Here is a 14,808-nt window from a genome sequence, read left to right as displayed (position 1 = left end):
TCTCCAGTTGGAGTGTCACCATCTATTAATAAAAGAATGATACAATTGCATATAATAAATCAATCATATTTGACTCTGGTGCGACTCTTTAGGATGGGTCGGCTTCAATCATCAGAATGTATGCGATGCCACTCGCCAGATGCTGATTTTATTCATATGGTGTGGCAATGTCCCACTGTCCTACATTACTGGAAAGAGGTGACTACACTACTGACATCCTTGGTGCAGGCCCCTGTCCCTTTAGAGCCATTGATTTGCTTGTTCGGGGTATGGGAGGAGGAGATTTGGGATCGCTATACTGGGGTCTTCCTGCGCGAGACGCTGTTTATGGCGCGGAAGGTGCTGGCACTGTGGTGGATGGGGGGTTCATGTCCTTCCCTTAGATTTTGGATCAAGTTGGTAAATTTGATTGTTCCATATGAGCGTACGTTATACCAAAATAGGGGTTGCCCGGGTAAGTTTGAAAAGATTTGGGAGAGGTGGAATTCCTCTCACCTCACTTTCCAAGACTGAAGCATTACATGCGACACAATACGATATAGGAAATCAGGCTGCGGAAATAGTAGTTACTAGTTGATGTAGTGGTAGTTGTAGTTTAGGAATTTTAGTTAGATTTTATTGCTGCATGATATGACAAGGTTTGTGAAAATGGATCGGTATATACGCTGGAAAATGCATAAGCAACTGTCCTTTACCTATGCTTGAAAGGAAATGTATATATTACCTTATCTATCTAGAAGAGTGTGCAATTTCTCTGTATTATATTTTACAATGGACGGAGACATATGTGCTATGTATAAGGTTTATTATCTTAAGCCATTGTGTATGTTATACATTCTTTGCGTCCTGATGTTTAATAAACGAATTAAAAAAAAAAAAAAGTTGCACGTGATCATTCAACCCGCCCCATTCTTCACACATGGGTGGATCTTGGGAATGAATGATTGGTCTAGTACGGAGAATTCTTGACTCCACTCTTCTTCAAGAAGGAGCAGCGAAGCTTACCCACGAAAGCCTAATCAACTTCATGGCAGAAGCCGCAGCTATAATCAATGCAAGACCCTTGGTTCCAGTCCCTAATGACCCCGAGGAGCCCTTGTTATTGACTCCAGCTACTCTCCTCACCCAGAAAACAGGACTGTTCAGTGCCTCTCCAGGAGGAATCGAAGCTAAGGACCTCTACAAGTGCCAATGGAGACAGGTACAAAGTCTTGCAAACACATTCTGGGACAGGTGGTGCAAGCAGTATTTGTCTACCCTGCAGCCACGGAAAAGTGGCAATCTACTAGGCCTAATCTGGGCATTGGTGACCTCATCCTTGTGATAGACTGCCAAGTCCACTGGAACAAGTGGCCACTTGGTCTAGTTACCGCAACATTCCCAAGCAAGGATGGTAACGTCCGCAAAGTTGAACTAAGAATGGCCAAAGGAAATTAACTTAAGACATTCTTCAGACCTGTAACTGAACTGGTCCTATTGTTGCCTTCAGAAAAAAGGGATAGTGACATCCGTTGATGCCAGATGGGGAGTGTTCTGTCTCCAAAATCTAATTTATAATCTCTGATTTTCTGTTTGTTAATATTTGCAATAATTTACTAGTTAGAATATGGAAAAATTTACATTTTTCATAGACTCTCCGCCAGTGTTTCAGCTCCCTCTAGTGACCAGTGTCATATTTGCAGTCTTCTCTTCATTGTGCTTTCTTTCACTTTCAATGCCATTATGGTAGCTTTGCAATGCATTATGATAGCTTTTGCAAAGCATTATGGCAGCTTCACTCTACTTTCCTCCATTTTCTTCAGCCTGCATCCAGGAAGCATCTCATCCTTTACTCTCCCCTTGTGATTGCATCGCCGGTATGTACTCATGCTTTCTGTATCTAATTCCTGTCCTAATATTAGCTTGGTTTAATCAGTCTTGCCCCTGGTCAGCTATTAGTGTGCAAATGTTCATTCGCAGTGTACTATGTATAATATGTATTCCTGTTGTACCCTGTACTGATTGATTGTATATTATGTTTGTATTATAGTTTCACCATACCAATATATCATGATGTTCAAAAAAAGCACAGACTCAACCTACAGTCTCCTTATTGGACCCCGGTATAGCGGTTTAGCTGTCTGTATAAGTCTGCTTCTTTCAGTGAGGACAGAACAGAAGTATTGAATCAGTGATCAAAAGAAAGGGGTATATAGAGTTAAATAGGACAAAAAATAATTGTGAGGTTAAAATACCTTTATTGATAAATGGGTGTAAATTTACACTGCATGCACAAGTAACCGCACCAGAATAAAATAATAATAAAACTATACCAATGTCTGAGCATATTAAAATTGGCCCATAAATAGCAAGAATTAAATATATATATACCCCTTTCTTTTGATCACTGATCCAGTACTTCTCTCTTCTTTGTAACACTAAGTCAGAGTCGTGGGAGATGCTCAAATGCCGGGTGGCGAGATTCTTCCGCCAGCTCTCTAACCTGTATCAGAGCCTGAAGAGGAAACTCTAGCAGCTTGTCTCGACTGGGGGTATCCGGGAGAACATCTCCAGAGTGAAAGCCTTGCTGAAGAGGTGTCAGCATGATAGGCACACATCTTTAGTTTTTGAGAGGGATTTCAGGAAATACCGCTTGCCTGAGCCCTACAGGAGCTGCAAGATGTCAGAGAATGGTAAGATTGTGGTGGGTCTGAAGGATGGTACAGGCTCTCTGATGAGGTCCAGATCAGGGATCCTGGAAATCGTCAGATCTTATTACTCGCACCTCTTGGGGAGGAAGGAACTGGATTTAGATAAGATGTCAGCTTTCCTGGCTGAGACTGTCCCCATGTCAGTGGTAGTCCTCTCGCTTGGTGTTTTGGAGGAAGAGCTCAAAGAAGCGGAAGTGAGACTGGCAATGAATGGGCTTCGGCTCAAGAAATCGCCAGGTCCAGATGGCTTAACATCCGAGTTCTATAAGACCTTTATTTTGATACAGGAAAGATGTATATCTTTGTACCGTGTTAGCGAGTGGATAGAAAAATATTTAGGATTGAGACTCCTCAGTAGTTGATACCTTTTAATGGCTAACTGAAAAGATGGTAATACATTGCAAGCTTTCGAGACTACTCAGGTCTCTTCATCAGGCTAGACTAATACAAAATCTGAAGTCACATATTTATGCACAATACAGCCTAGAAAAAATGCAATAGATAAGACAAGTGACGTGAAGCAGAACTATCAATATGGGAGAGGGAGAAACATAAATATAAATATAAACATTGGACCTGTTCATAGATAAGGAGTTTGGATGTTTTATGGTCCTCTGATTGGGGTCTAGTTCTGTGTTGCCCTGCAAGGTTTTAAAAGGAAATTCCTTAATTGATGTAAAAAGACATAAATCCATGCGACACATTCATTCCAGCACTGAGAGTGTCAAAGTTCGTCATAAATTTGTACTCCCAAACTCGTCTCTCTCTCTGAGAATTGAAGTTACCTTTCAATACCAGTAATTTCATATCCACGCTGCTGTGATCAGGGATACAGAAATGTTTTGCCACAGGTAGATCCATTCTTTTTTCTCTTATTGTGTGACGATGAGCATTCATCCTTGTTCTAAGCTTTTGCCCTGTCTCCCCCACATACAGACCCCCAGTTGGACATTTAGTACAAATAATTAAGTACACCACATTAGATGTAATGCAGGTGAAAGTACCTGGGATCTTGTAGTCCTGATGTGAGTTGGGGATCTTTATCTTGTCCGTGGTCATTATAAATGGACAGGTTTTACATTTTTTCTGGTTGCAAGGAAAGGTTCCTGCAGCTGTTGGAGAGGACAGGGAGCTTCTAACAATGATGCTTCTTAAATTTGGGGGGTGCCTAAAACACAGCAGTGGGGGGTCTGGAAAAATGGATTTTAATCGGGCATCTTTTTGTAGTAAAGGTTGTAATTTCCGTTCAGCTCCCCTTAGCACCTCCAGATTTGGGTTGTAGGTGACTACTAGAGGCACTCGGTTATTTTCTTCTTTAGCTTTGTAATGTAGCAGGTGATTCCTTGACAATCTGGTGGCTCTTGTAATTTGGTTTTCAATTGTTCTTTTTCTTTTTCTAGGCTGTATTGTGCATAAATATGTGACTTCAGATTTTGTATTAGTCTAGCCTGATGAAGAGACCTGAGTAGTCTCGAAAGCTTGCAATGTATTACCATCTTTTCAGATAGCCATTAAAAGGTATCAACTACTGAGGACTCTCAATCCTGAATATTTTTATAAGACCTTTAAGAACTCCTTAGTCCCCTTATTGACTTAGGTGTTTAATGAGTGTCTTTCCTCGGGCTCTCTGCCGAGATAAATGTTTAGGTCTGTTTTGATCCTTCTTTTGAAAGGCAAGGACCCGTCATGCATTGAGAATTGGTGCCCATAGCATTTCTCAATGTGGACAGGAAGGTTTTGGCTAAGGTGCTTTTCAACAGGTTGGTGAAATTTGCACCAAGGATAATTTCGAGGGCACTTTTAGTGCTGTTCTTGGTGTCCAAAAGGCCATGGAGCAGGTTAAGGCAGGCCTTTGGAAGGGGTTCAGGCTGTCCCTGAATCAGTCTAAGGCTTTTGACCGGGTGAATCGTGAGTATCTCTGGTCCACTCTTCTGAGGTATGGCCTACCGGGTGGGTTCGTGGACTGGCTCAGAACATTGTACAAAGGGGCTAAGAGTTTCCCACTGGTGAATGGGTGTATTGGGCAACCTTTTGAGGTCTGTTCTGGCGTTCCCCAGGGTTGCCCTCTCAGTCCTTTGCTTTATGCAGTCCCTTTGGGAGAAGAGTAGATCGTGGACCGTTAGCAGGGATAGAGATGGGTGGTCCTGGTGTGCAGGAGGCCGTCCTGAAGATTGTGGCGTACGCTGTCAATGTTACCATTTTTGTCTCCTCAGAAGGGGAGGTGGAGGAGTTGATGTTGGAGGTGGAGTGCTATTCGGAGGCATCCGGGTCCGTGATCAACCAGGACAAGTGTGAAATTCTGGCTGGGCATGGGGGGACCCTGGTTTTGGTCTCCAGGGCACCCGTCCAGAGCCCCAGGAGTATGCCATGGTCCTAGGCATCGAATTCAGCCAGAGTGATTACCCTACTACAAACTGGGAAGGTAGGCTTAAGTGTGCTGCCCAGATTGTGGACCAATGGAAGGGTTGGTCTTTGACTCTGAAGGAAAGGGTAAACTTGTGCAAAGCTTTCCTGCTCCCCTTGTTAATCTACCTGGGCAGCGTATGCATCTTGCCAGAACCTTTCTGAACACGGGTTTATAGCCTGTTCTTCGGCTGTTATGGGGAATAGGCCGAATCTAGTCAAACGGGAGGTTCTCACCGTACGAGGAGACTAGGGAGAGACTAGGGAGGGTTACGTATGGTCAACTGTGGCGCCGCTGAGGCTTCAGTCGCCACAGAGGTACTGCACCTTCTCCTAAGGTGTGGTACTCCACCATCCAGGTAGGGTGGGAACTCCCTTTCCACATTCCAACACCTGCACCCCACACACAGGAGAGTTCAGCAGGGACCCATCCATGCTTTATGCTGGAAAGGTCATAGGGTGCCTTTTGTGGTCCCTGGCTTCGTAACATGAGAGGTGCTGGGGAGGCGGGTGGAGTTGGATATAAAAGAGAGGGAAGGTGTAGGATTACAGGTCAGTCCGCAGAAGAAGGCAGGCGGAGTAGGGGTGGACAGCCACTCGGTGAGGAGTGGGAATCCCTGGAAGAGGGGATGGAGGAAGGAGTGCTGCAGCTGCCCCAGTGAACTGGGCCAGCTGGCACGGGAAGGAAGAGAAGGAGAAAGAGACATAGACTGGAGACTACAGATTCCATCAGAGAGATAGAACAGATCGGAACGAAGGAGAATAGAAGGACGGTAGGAAGCAGGTTGAGAAAGAGAGATAACCCTTCCAGTCCAGAGCGCAAAGGCCGGGGCCCGGTCCCCGAGGTTGATTGGATCTTTATGTCCGGCAACAGACACCGGAGGAGGAGTAGTGAGCCACTAACACCTTACTTCCATCATAGACTTGGGACACAACAGCACTTGGATAGAGAGCCGGGACGCAGAGAGGAGTCCCCGAAGCAGGCTACAGCTGTCTGTCATACAAGTAGAGACTAGGAACACCTAGAGAGAGGCATTCCAGGGTAACTAAGTACTGGAGTGCTTCGCACCTAAAGGCGCATTGGAGGAGTCGTTCAGTAAGGTACATATTAGCTGAGTGTGGAGGGGAGAATCCTATCCTGCCTGGAGGTTGGCTGGAGCCCTGACCTGGAAAACACAGTACGGAGGCAGGCGTGTGTGTGAACTGCAAACAGTGAGTAAAGCCTTGGAACCTCACACCCTGGTGTCCTCCAGTTATTCCGCACCGTTACACCTGAGTACCTGTACCTCCATCATCTACGCCTCCCCGCCATTACTTCATCTACACTGCCCTGGGACTACAGCTCCGCCTGTGGGGAGCTTTACCATCTAAGCTGCGCATACCATCAGTCCCAGAGGATCTGCCCGCAGCATCGGCCTAACATCACACTTGCCGAGCACCACAGGTGGCGTCACGAACTTTCCATATAAACTATATTACAAACATCACCGCCATTGATATTGTGTGCCCAGGGCCACGGACCGGGTCACCGCTGCTGTGACACATTCATCCCCCTGACACCGGCCCGGTTCCGAGTACCCCGCTGCCCTGAGTGTGAGGGGCGACCCAATTTTGGCGTCACGAACAGGATGACGAGACCCGATGCCATCGGGTTCTGTGTGCCTTGGATTTGCATCTTTTGAAAATGTGCAAAAGACCAAATTTAATAGACTGTAAAATGGACATTAGAAATGGCCGCTGGCGCGGAAAAGAAGGGCGTGAAGAGATGAGAGGTCCTAAGAAAAGACCGCGAAGAGTCTTGGGCCTTCCCTGCCTGAATTACTATGTGACAGATGCATGGCTCACCCCCCGAGGGGTTCGTATACTGGCTTGATATGGAGGCGCTGGAAGAAGACGCTGCCCCCGTAAGGAGGGGCAGAGGAAGCCATTGGCAAGCAGAAGGGCGGAGCAAGAAGAACGCCATTTTGGAGAGTGAGGGAAGGAGGCCTGCGGAGCGTGGGGAAACGGATCTCCCTGGCGCCATGGCTGAAGGCTCCAACCCGATCTATGAGATGAACCACCGGCATTTGGAAGAAGAGATAGTCAAGCTGACCACCCGGCTGCGGCTGAGGCTGGAGGCCTTAAAGAGACCGAGCCGGCAGTGCGCCCCGGAGGGGCCTACACCTGCGGTAACCGCGACACTGGTACCCGCCGCTGCTGCACCGGATCTTTTCCAGGCCGACCTTGCGGAGCTTGGAGCCGCTGCCATGCCACCAGCAGCGTACTCTGTTCTCTCTTTGCCGCTGATACCGGAGGAGTTGTACACAGCCCAGGGAGCTGAAGCGGAGGAAGAGAAGCTCCTGCCCAGACATGGCGTGGCCGCGCAGGTCCCGCCAGCGACCCCCGCGGAACCGGAGCTGTTATTGGCTCCCCCGCCATCCCCGGTGTCCCACCGGACCGCGCCTATTGCCACCACACCTGAACCGGAGCAGAGGCCGCACCGTTGTGAACTCCCAGGTATATACCCCGGCCTTCCTAATGGGTTGATGGAGAGGAGGACCCTGTTGTTAGGGGTACGATCGGAGCAGGCATGCCCTATTCGACATCTACAGGCCAGAGGAGAGTTTGGATCGTTTTGGGATGGTGATTTCGAGATTCCTTCACTGCCAAGTCCCCAGGTAGTTGCCTGTCAGAGCCGGCAAGCTGCAGAGGCCCAAGGAGCTAGACCGCGTACCAGAACAGTGGAACCACCTACTGAGGAAGAGCAGTTGATGGGCATTGAGATACATCATGGGTTCCATTTGCCACAGTTTCAAGGCCCTGTAGCAAGTAGTCAGCGGGACGAAGATACCACATCAGAGAACAGTTCCGGTTCAGCTTCCAGAACCCTAGGAGGGGATCACCAGTAGAAGAAAAATACTTTTCCAAATCTCGTTACCCAGGAGGGTTTGCTGCACCAGTTGTGCCTTTGCCTTTTTGTTCATCATGTTGCCCAGTTTTTGATTGGCAGCGTTGTTTTTGAAATGGAACTGTAGAGATCATAGACGCTGATTGATCCAAAACTTTTATTGTAAATAGTTGCGCCTCTTTAGGTGCCCTTTCTTGGTTTTACATATAGGACCCCTTTGTGAAGACAATGGTTAAACAAAGACACTTTGCGAAGATGATGTTTTTAAATGGACACTTTTCGAAGAATGATGTCTACCTCAAGGGACACTGCAAGAGATCCTGGCTGGGAGCAGTGTTCAGCACTTTGCAAGAATCTTTGAATGTTTTATGATAACGTATTTGATAATGTTGTGTCTTATGAATAGTAAATGTCTTTTATAGCATGTTTCATACAGAAAATTAGAAAAGTTTTGAGATAGAATGTGAGAATTGAATAAAGAATAAAGAATTGAAAGTGACAGGTGACAGGCCAAGTACAGATGGTCAGTGTCTTGCGTCCAGTAGAAAGAGAGATAAAGAATAATTGCACTTTGAACTAGGAATTGCACTTAAAGAACATTTTTGATACTAAGATAGGAAGTTAGCCTGTTTGTAACGTTTAAGAAATGTGCCTCCTACATTAGGAAGATTAGATAAGTATTGTTAAACAGCATTTAAACATTTTTGTGTGTTCCTGTATTGTACTTTTGTTGTCTTGCAGCCTGCGGACGTGCTGTGTTTAACGGGGGGGGGGGGTGGCACCCCTGAGGCTTCAGTCGCCACAGAGGTACTGCACCTTCTCCTAAGGTGTGGTACCCCACCATCCAGGTAGGGTGGGAACTCCCTTTCCACATTCAACACCTGCACCCCACACACAGGATAGTTCAGCAGGGACCCATCCATGCTTTATGCTGGAAAGGTCATAGGGTGCCTTTTGTGGTCCCTGGCTTCGTAACATGAGAGGTGCTGGGGAGGCGGGTGGAGTTGGATATAAAAGAGAGGGAAGGTGTAGGATTACAGGTCAGTCCGCAGAAGAAGGCAGGCGGAGTAGGGGTGGACAGCCACTCGGTGAGGAGTGGGGATCCCTGGAAGAGGGGATGGAGGAAGGAGTGCTGCAGCTGCCCCAGTGAACTGGGCCAGCTGGCACGGGAAGGAAGAGAAGGAGAAAGAGACATAGACTGGAGACTACAGATTCCATCAGAGAGATAGAACAGATCGGAACGAAGGAAAATAGAAGGACGGTGGGAAGCAGGTTGAGAAAGAGAGATAACCCTTCCAGTCCAGAGCGCAAAGGCCGGGGCCCGGTCCCCGAGGTTGATTGGATCTTTATGTCCAGCAACAGACACCGGAGGAGGAGTAGTGAGCCACTAACACCTTACTCCCATCATAGACTTGGGACACAACAGCACTTGGATAGAGAGCCGGGACGCAGAGAGGAGTCCCCAAAGCAGGCTACAGCTGTCTGTCATACAAGTAGAGACTAGGAACATCTACAGAGAGGCATTCCAGGGTAACTAAGCACTGGAGTGCTTCGCACCTAAAGGCGTATTGGAGGAGTCGTTCAGTAAGGTACATATTGGCGGAGTGTGGAGGGGAGAATCCTATCCTGCCTGGAGGTTGGCTGGAGCCCTGACCTGGAAAACACAGTACGGAGGCAGGCGTGTGTGTGAACTGCAAACAGTGAGTAAAGCCTTGGAACCTCACACCCTGGTGTCCTCCAGTTATTCCGCACCGTTACACCTGAGTACCTGTACCTCCATCATCTACGCCTCCCCGCCATTACTTCATCTACACTGCCCTGGGACTACAGCTCCGCCTGTGGGGAGCTTTACCATCTAAGCTGCGCATACCATCAGTTCCAGAGGATCTGCCCGCAGCGTCGGCCTAACATCACACTTGCCGAGCACCACAGGTGGCGTCACGAACTTTCCATATAAACTATATTACAAACATCACCGCCATTGATATTGGGCGCCCAGGGCCACGGACCGGGTCACCGCTGCTGTGACACATTCATCCCCCTGACACCGGCCCGGTTCTGAGTACCCCGCTGCCCTGGGTGTGAGGGGCGACCCACAACCCTGTGGTATTTTTAACACATACCTTTTTGAAAGCTAATGTCGTAATCATCTGGAAGGAGAGGGCTCCTCCATGGGTATTCTCCTGCAGGAGATGGTTTCAGCCTTTCTTCCTGGAATGGTAAATGGGAGGATGTGTGAAGGATCCTCGCTCACCGCACTGGCATCTCCCGGTTTATGTTACCCAGGTTGCGAAGGCAATCCGCCGGTGAGGCTTGGGGGTGTGGGAGGTAAGAACTCTGTCAAGGAAACTACTTGATGAGAGGTTCTTGTCAACACATTTCCAAAAATCTCTGGCCCTCAGGGACTGCCCAAGTTGGGTTCTGGAGGTAGAGTTTTGAATTCAAGTAGGATCCCCTCAAAGTTTTTTGACTGGACTTGGCATTGTTTCCATGGTAAGGTATATGTGAGGAACAACCTGAAGTACAGGAACTCTTAAGGACAGAAATTGCCCTCCAGAGAATTGTGCTGACATACTGGAAAGTATGGAGCACTTCCTGCTTCGGTGTCCCTTCAATATAGAGGTCAACAAGAGGGTGGGTGCTTCCTTGGGCTGGCCTCGGCTGGATTACCCCTCTTATGCTGAGTGGGTCTATGGGGCTTTCACAGACCTTGGTGGCAGGGACAGAACCACTTTATTTTTAGCTAGTGCAGTGGTTAGGTTTTTCACTTGGAATGCACGGTGTTTAGTGTCGATGAGTAGCAAAATCCTCCCGTTGGAAGAGGTTTGTAGTAACGTCCTAGGTGACCTGGTGAAGTTACGCTCCTTGGAGTATGAACGATTGGGGACTCGGAGAGCCTCTCGGCTTTGAAGAGTTTTCTCCTTTAGGGTTCCTTAATCCTGTAGTACTCCAAGTCTTCTTGGTGGAGGGCTGTTATCCTTTCCACTATTAGCTTTTTTGTTTTCAGCTGAATAAATGGTGGAAAGGGTTTGCAAGCACTGAACTTGAGCAAGCTGTGTTAATATAGTTAAGTCATGTATTATTATTATTGTTATAATGTAACTTGGTATAATGTTTCTGTGAATTGCAATGGCAGGGGTTTAGTTAGGTGAGGTGGGGGTTTTTGGGGTGGGAGGGGGTGTTTTGGGGTATTATAAGTACTGTTCTGCTCTGGCCTGGGCCCATCTGGGGAAAAACTTGTAGGGTCTGACTCAAGCTCGAAAAACTGTTCTTGAACTTGGTGGCCAGAGCTGGGTCGGGGGTGGTGGGTTTAGATTAGGATAGTATTGTTGTTGTTGTGTGTTTTATAAAAATAATAATCATAATAATATATATATATATTTTTTATATTTATTTATAACTGTCTGCAAACAAGATAAGAATCAGTAACATACATAGCATATAAAGACAAAGAAGGACATAACAATATCCAGAAAGTGTAGCTTGAAAGATTCAAAAGAAGACAGGGTTATTCAGTATAACAGTCAGTCCCAACCCAACTCCCCCAATAATAATTTTAAAAATTTAAAAAAAATGTATTTTTTACATGGTATATGGGATTTCTTTTGCTGTTTTTTTCCATACTGTGTGTGAGGTGTTTAATTAAGTGTGTGCTGTGGCAGTGGAACTAAGAGTGATAAGGGAAAATTGTAAATAGCTGAGGTTTGGTGCATGGAGGGTCAGGTAGGGCACTTGGTAATTTTGGCTGGTATCTATGCTTTTTATAATTTTTTTTTGTATAGCTTTGTTTTATGTTTCTAATTTGTAATGCTTTGTGTTCTGATTCTACGTTTATAATAAAATAGAGTTCCAGTTCTGTCTGCTGCCTATTACAGATATTTCTAGACATAGCCCCAAGTATTAGGGGCCGGGAATAATTTTTTCTTGGATCTTTATCCTGATTATTTGCTTAAAAAGCAACCCAGAGAACACCATTTATCTGCTCCATTTGCTTGTTGCCACTGCAGAATACAGCCTGATCCTTTCCATATTACAGCGCTAAAAAGACAGCTATTTTAAACTGTGATTTGTCCGTCACACGGATCACATATCAGTGCGCTCAAAATTGTGCCATTTCAGGCTTCCATTTAAATTTTGTTGCAGTGTCTTAGCCAAATTATTGACACCAGTTTGCTGAAAAAAATAGTTACCTACAGGCCAGGTACTTCAAACTGTGGTTTGTCCAACACACGGGTCACATATCAGTGCGCTCAAAATTGTGCCATTTCAGGCCTCCATTTAATTTTTTTGCAGAGTCTTAGTCAAGTTATTGACACCAATTTGCTTAAAAAAAATAGTTACCTACAGGCCAGATATTTTAACCCCTTTACCACCAATGGTGGTTTGCACGTTCATGACCGAGCCAATTTTTACAATTCTGACCACTGTCCCTTTATGAGGTTATAACTCTGGAATGCTTCAACAGATCTAGGTGATTCTGAGATTGTTTTCTCGTGACATATTGTACTTCACTTTAGTGGTAAAATTTTTTCGCTATAACTTGCGTTTATTTATGAAAAAAACAGAATATGGTGAAAATTTTGCAATTTTCAAACTTTGAATTTTTATGCCCTTAAAACAGAGAAATATGTGTCACAAAATAGTTAGTAAATAACATTTCCCACATGTCTACTTTACATCAGCACAATTTGGGAAACAACTTGTTTTGTTAGGAAGTTATAAGGGTTAAAAGTTGACCAGCAATTTCTCATTTTTACAGCAAAACTTACAAAACCATTTTTTTAGGGACCATCTCACATTTGAAGTCACTTTGAGGGGTCTATATGGTAGAAAATACCCAATAGTGACACCATTCTAAAAACTGCACCCCTGAAGCTACTCAAAACTACATTCAAGAAGATTATTAACCCTTCAGGTGCTTCACAGGAGCAGAAGCAATGTGGAAGGAAAAAATGAACATTTAACTTTTTAGTCACAAAAATGATATTTTAGCAACAATTTTTTTATTTTCCCAAGGGTAACAGGAGAAAATGGACCCCAAAAGTTGTTGTCCAATTTGTCCTGAGTATGCTGATACCCAATATGTGGGGGGGAACCACTGTTTGGGCACATGGCAGGGCTCAGAAGGAAGGAGCCCCGTTTTACTTTTTCAACCGAAAATTGGCTGGAATTGAGATCGGATGCCATGTCGCGTTTGACGAGCGTTTGAAGTGCCTAAACAGTGGAAACCCCCCACACGTGACCCCATTTTGGAAACTAGACCCCCTAAGGAACTTATCTAGATGTATGGTGAGCACTTTGAACCCCAAAGAGCTTCACAGAAGTTTACAACGCCCGGGCGTGAAAATAATCATATTTTTTCCACAAACATGATCATTTAGTCCCCAAAATTTCATTTTCCCAAGGGTAACAGGAGAAATTGGACCCCAAAAGTTGTTGTCCAATTTGTGCTGAGTACGCTGATACCCAATATGTGGGGGAGAACCACTGTTTGGGCACATGGCAGGGCTCAGAAGGGAAGGAGCGCCGTTTGACTTTTTCAACCTAAAATTGGCTGGAATTGAGATCGGACGCCATGTCGCGTTTGACGAGCGTCTGATCAGTGGCGGATTAAGTGGACTATGGGCCCGGGGCTGTTCATAAAACCTGGGCCCCTGTACCCCCCTTCCCACCTGAGCGCTGCGGTCCCCATGCGGGAATTGACAGCCGTACGGACCGCAGCACTTGGTTTGCTGCGGGTCCATACGGAAAACCCGCCACCATTCCACCACGTGTGGACATGGCCTAAAAAGAGGTTGCTCATAAGCTGTAGGCCTACGGCCAATACGCACAAAATCGCCCAACGTGATCCTGGCCATAGGGGATCCACTTTAATGTCCCCACTTTAATTTGAAGTCCCCTTACTTCATCCATTGCAGTCCCCTATCACCCACTCACTTCATCTGCAGTGCCGCTTCATCATTTGCAGCCCCTTATCCCCCCTTCCATTTTATCATGTGCAGTCCCCTTCCCCCCAACTTCATGTGCAGCCCCACTCCCCCATCATCATGTGCAGTTAATTTTACCCCCACATCATGTGCAGTCCCCTTACCCCCAATTCATCATGTGCAGTCCCCCTTACCCCCAATTCATCATGTGCAGTCCCCCTTACCCCCAATTCATCATGTGCAGTCCCTCTTACCCCCAATTCATCATGTTCAGTCCCACTTACCCCTTAATTCATCATGTGCAGTTCCCCTTACCCCAATTCATCATGTGCAGTCCCACTCACCCCTTAATTCATCATGTGCAGTCCCACTTACCCCTTAATTCATCATGTGCAGTCCCACTTACCCCTTAATTCATCATGTGCAGTCCCACTTACCCCTTAATTCATCATGTGCAGTCCCACTTACCCCTTAATTCATCATGTGCAGTCCCCCTTATCCCCCACTTCATCATGTGCAGCCCCACTTATCCCCCACTTCATCATGTGCAGCCCCACTCACCCCCCTTTCATCATATGCAGCCCCACTCACCCCCCCTTCATCATATACAGCCCCCAGTCACCCCCCCTTCATCATATACAGCCCCCAGTCACCCCCCTTCATCATATACAGGCCCCAGTCACCCCCCCTTCATCATATACAGGCCCCAGTCACCCCCCCTTCATCATATACAGCCCCCAGTCACCCCCCTTCATCATATACAGGCCCCAGTCACCCCCCCTTCATCATATACAGGCCCCAGTCACCCCCCCTTCATCATATACAGGCCCCAGTCACCCCCCCTTCATCATATACAGGCCCCAGTCACCCCCCCTTCATTGTGTACAGCCCCCACTCACCC

This window comes from Dendrobates tinctorius, unplaced genomic scaffold, assembly GCF_039654945.1.
Source record: "Dendrobates tinctorius isolate UK_male_01 unplaced genomic scaffold, ASM3965494v1 ptg000189l, whole genome shotgun sequence".
Lineage (NCBI taxonomy): Eukaryota > Metazoa > Chordata > Amphibia > Anura > Dendrobatidae > Dendrobates > Dendrobates tinctorius.
Note: the sequence above shows the minus strand (reverse complement) of the source record.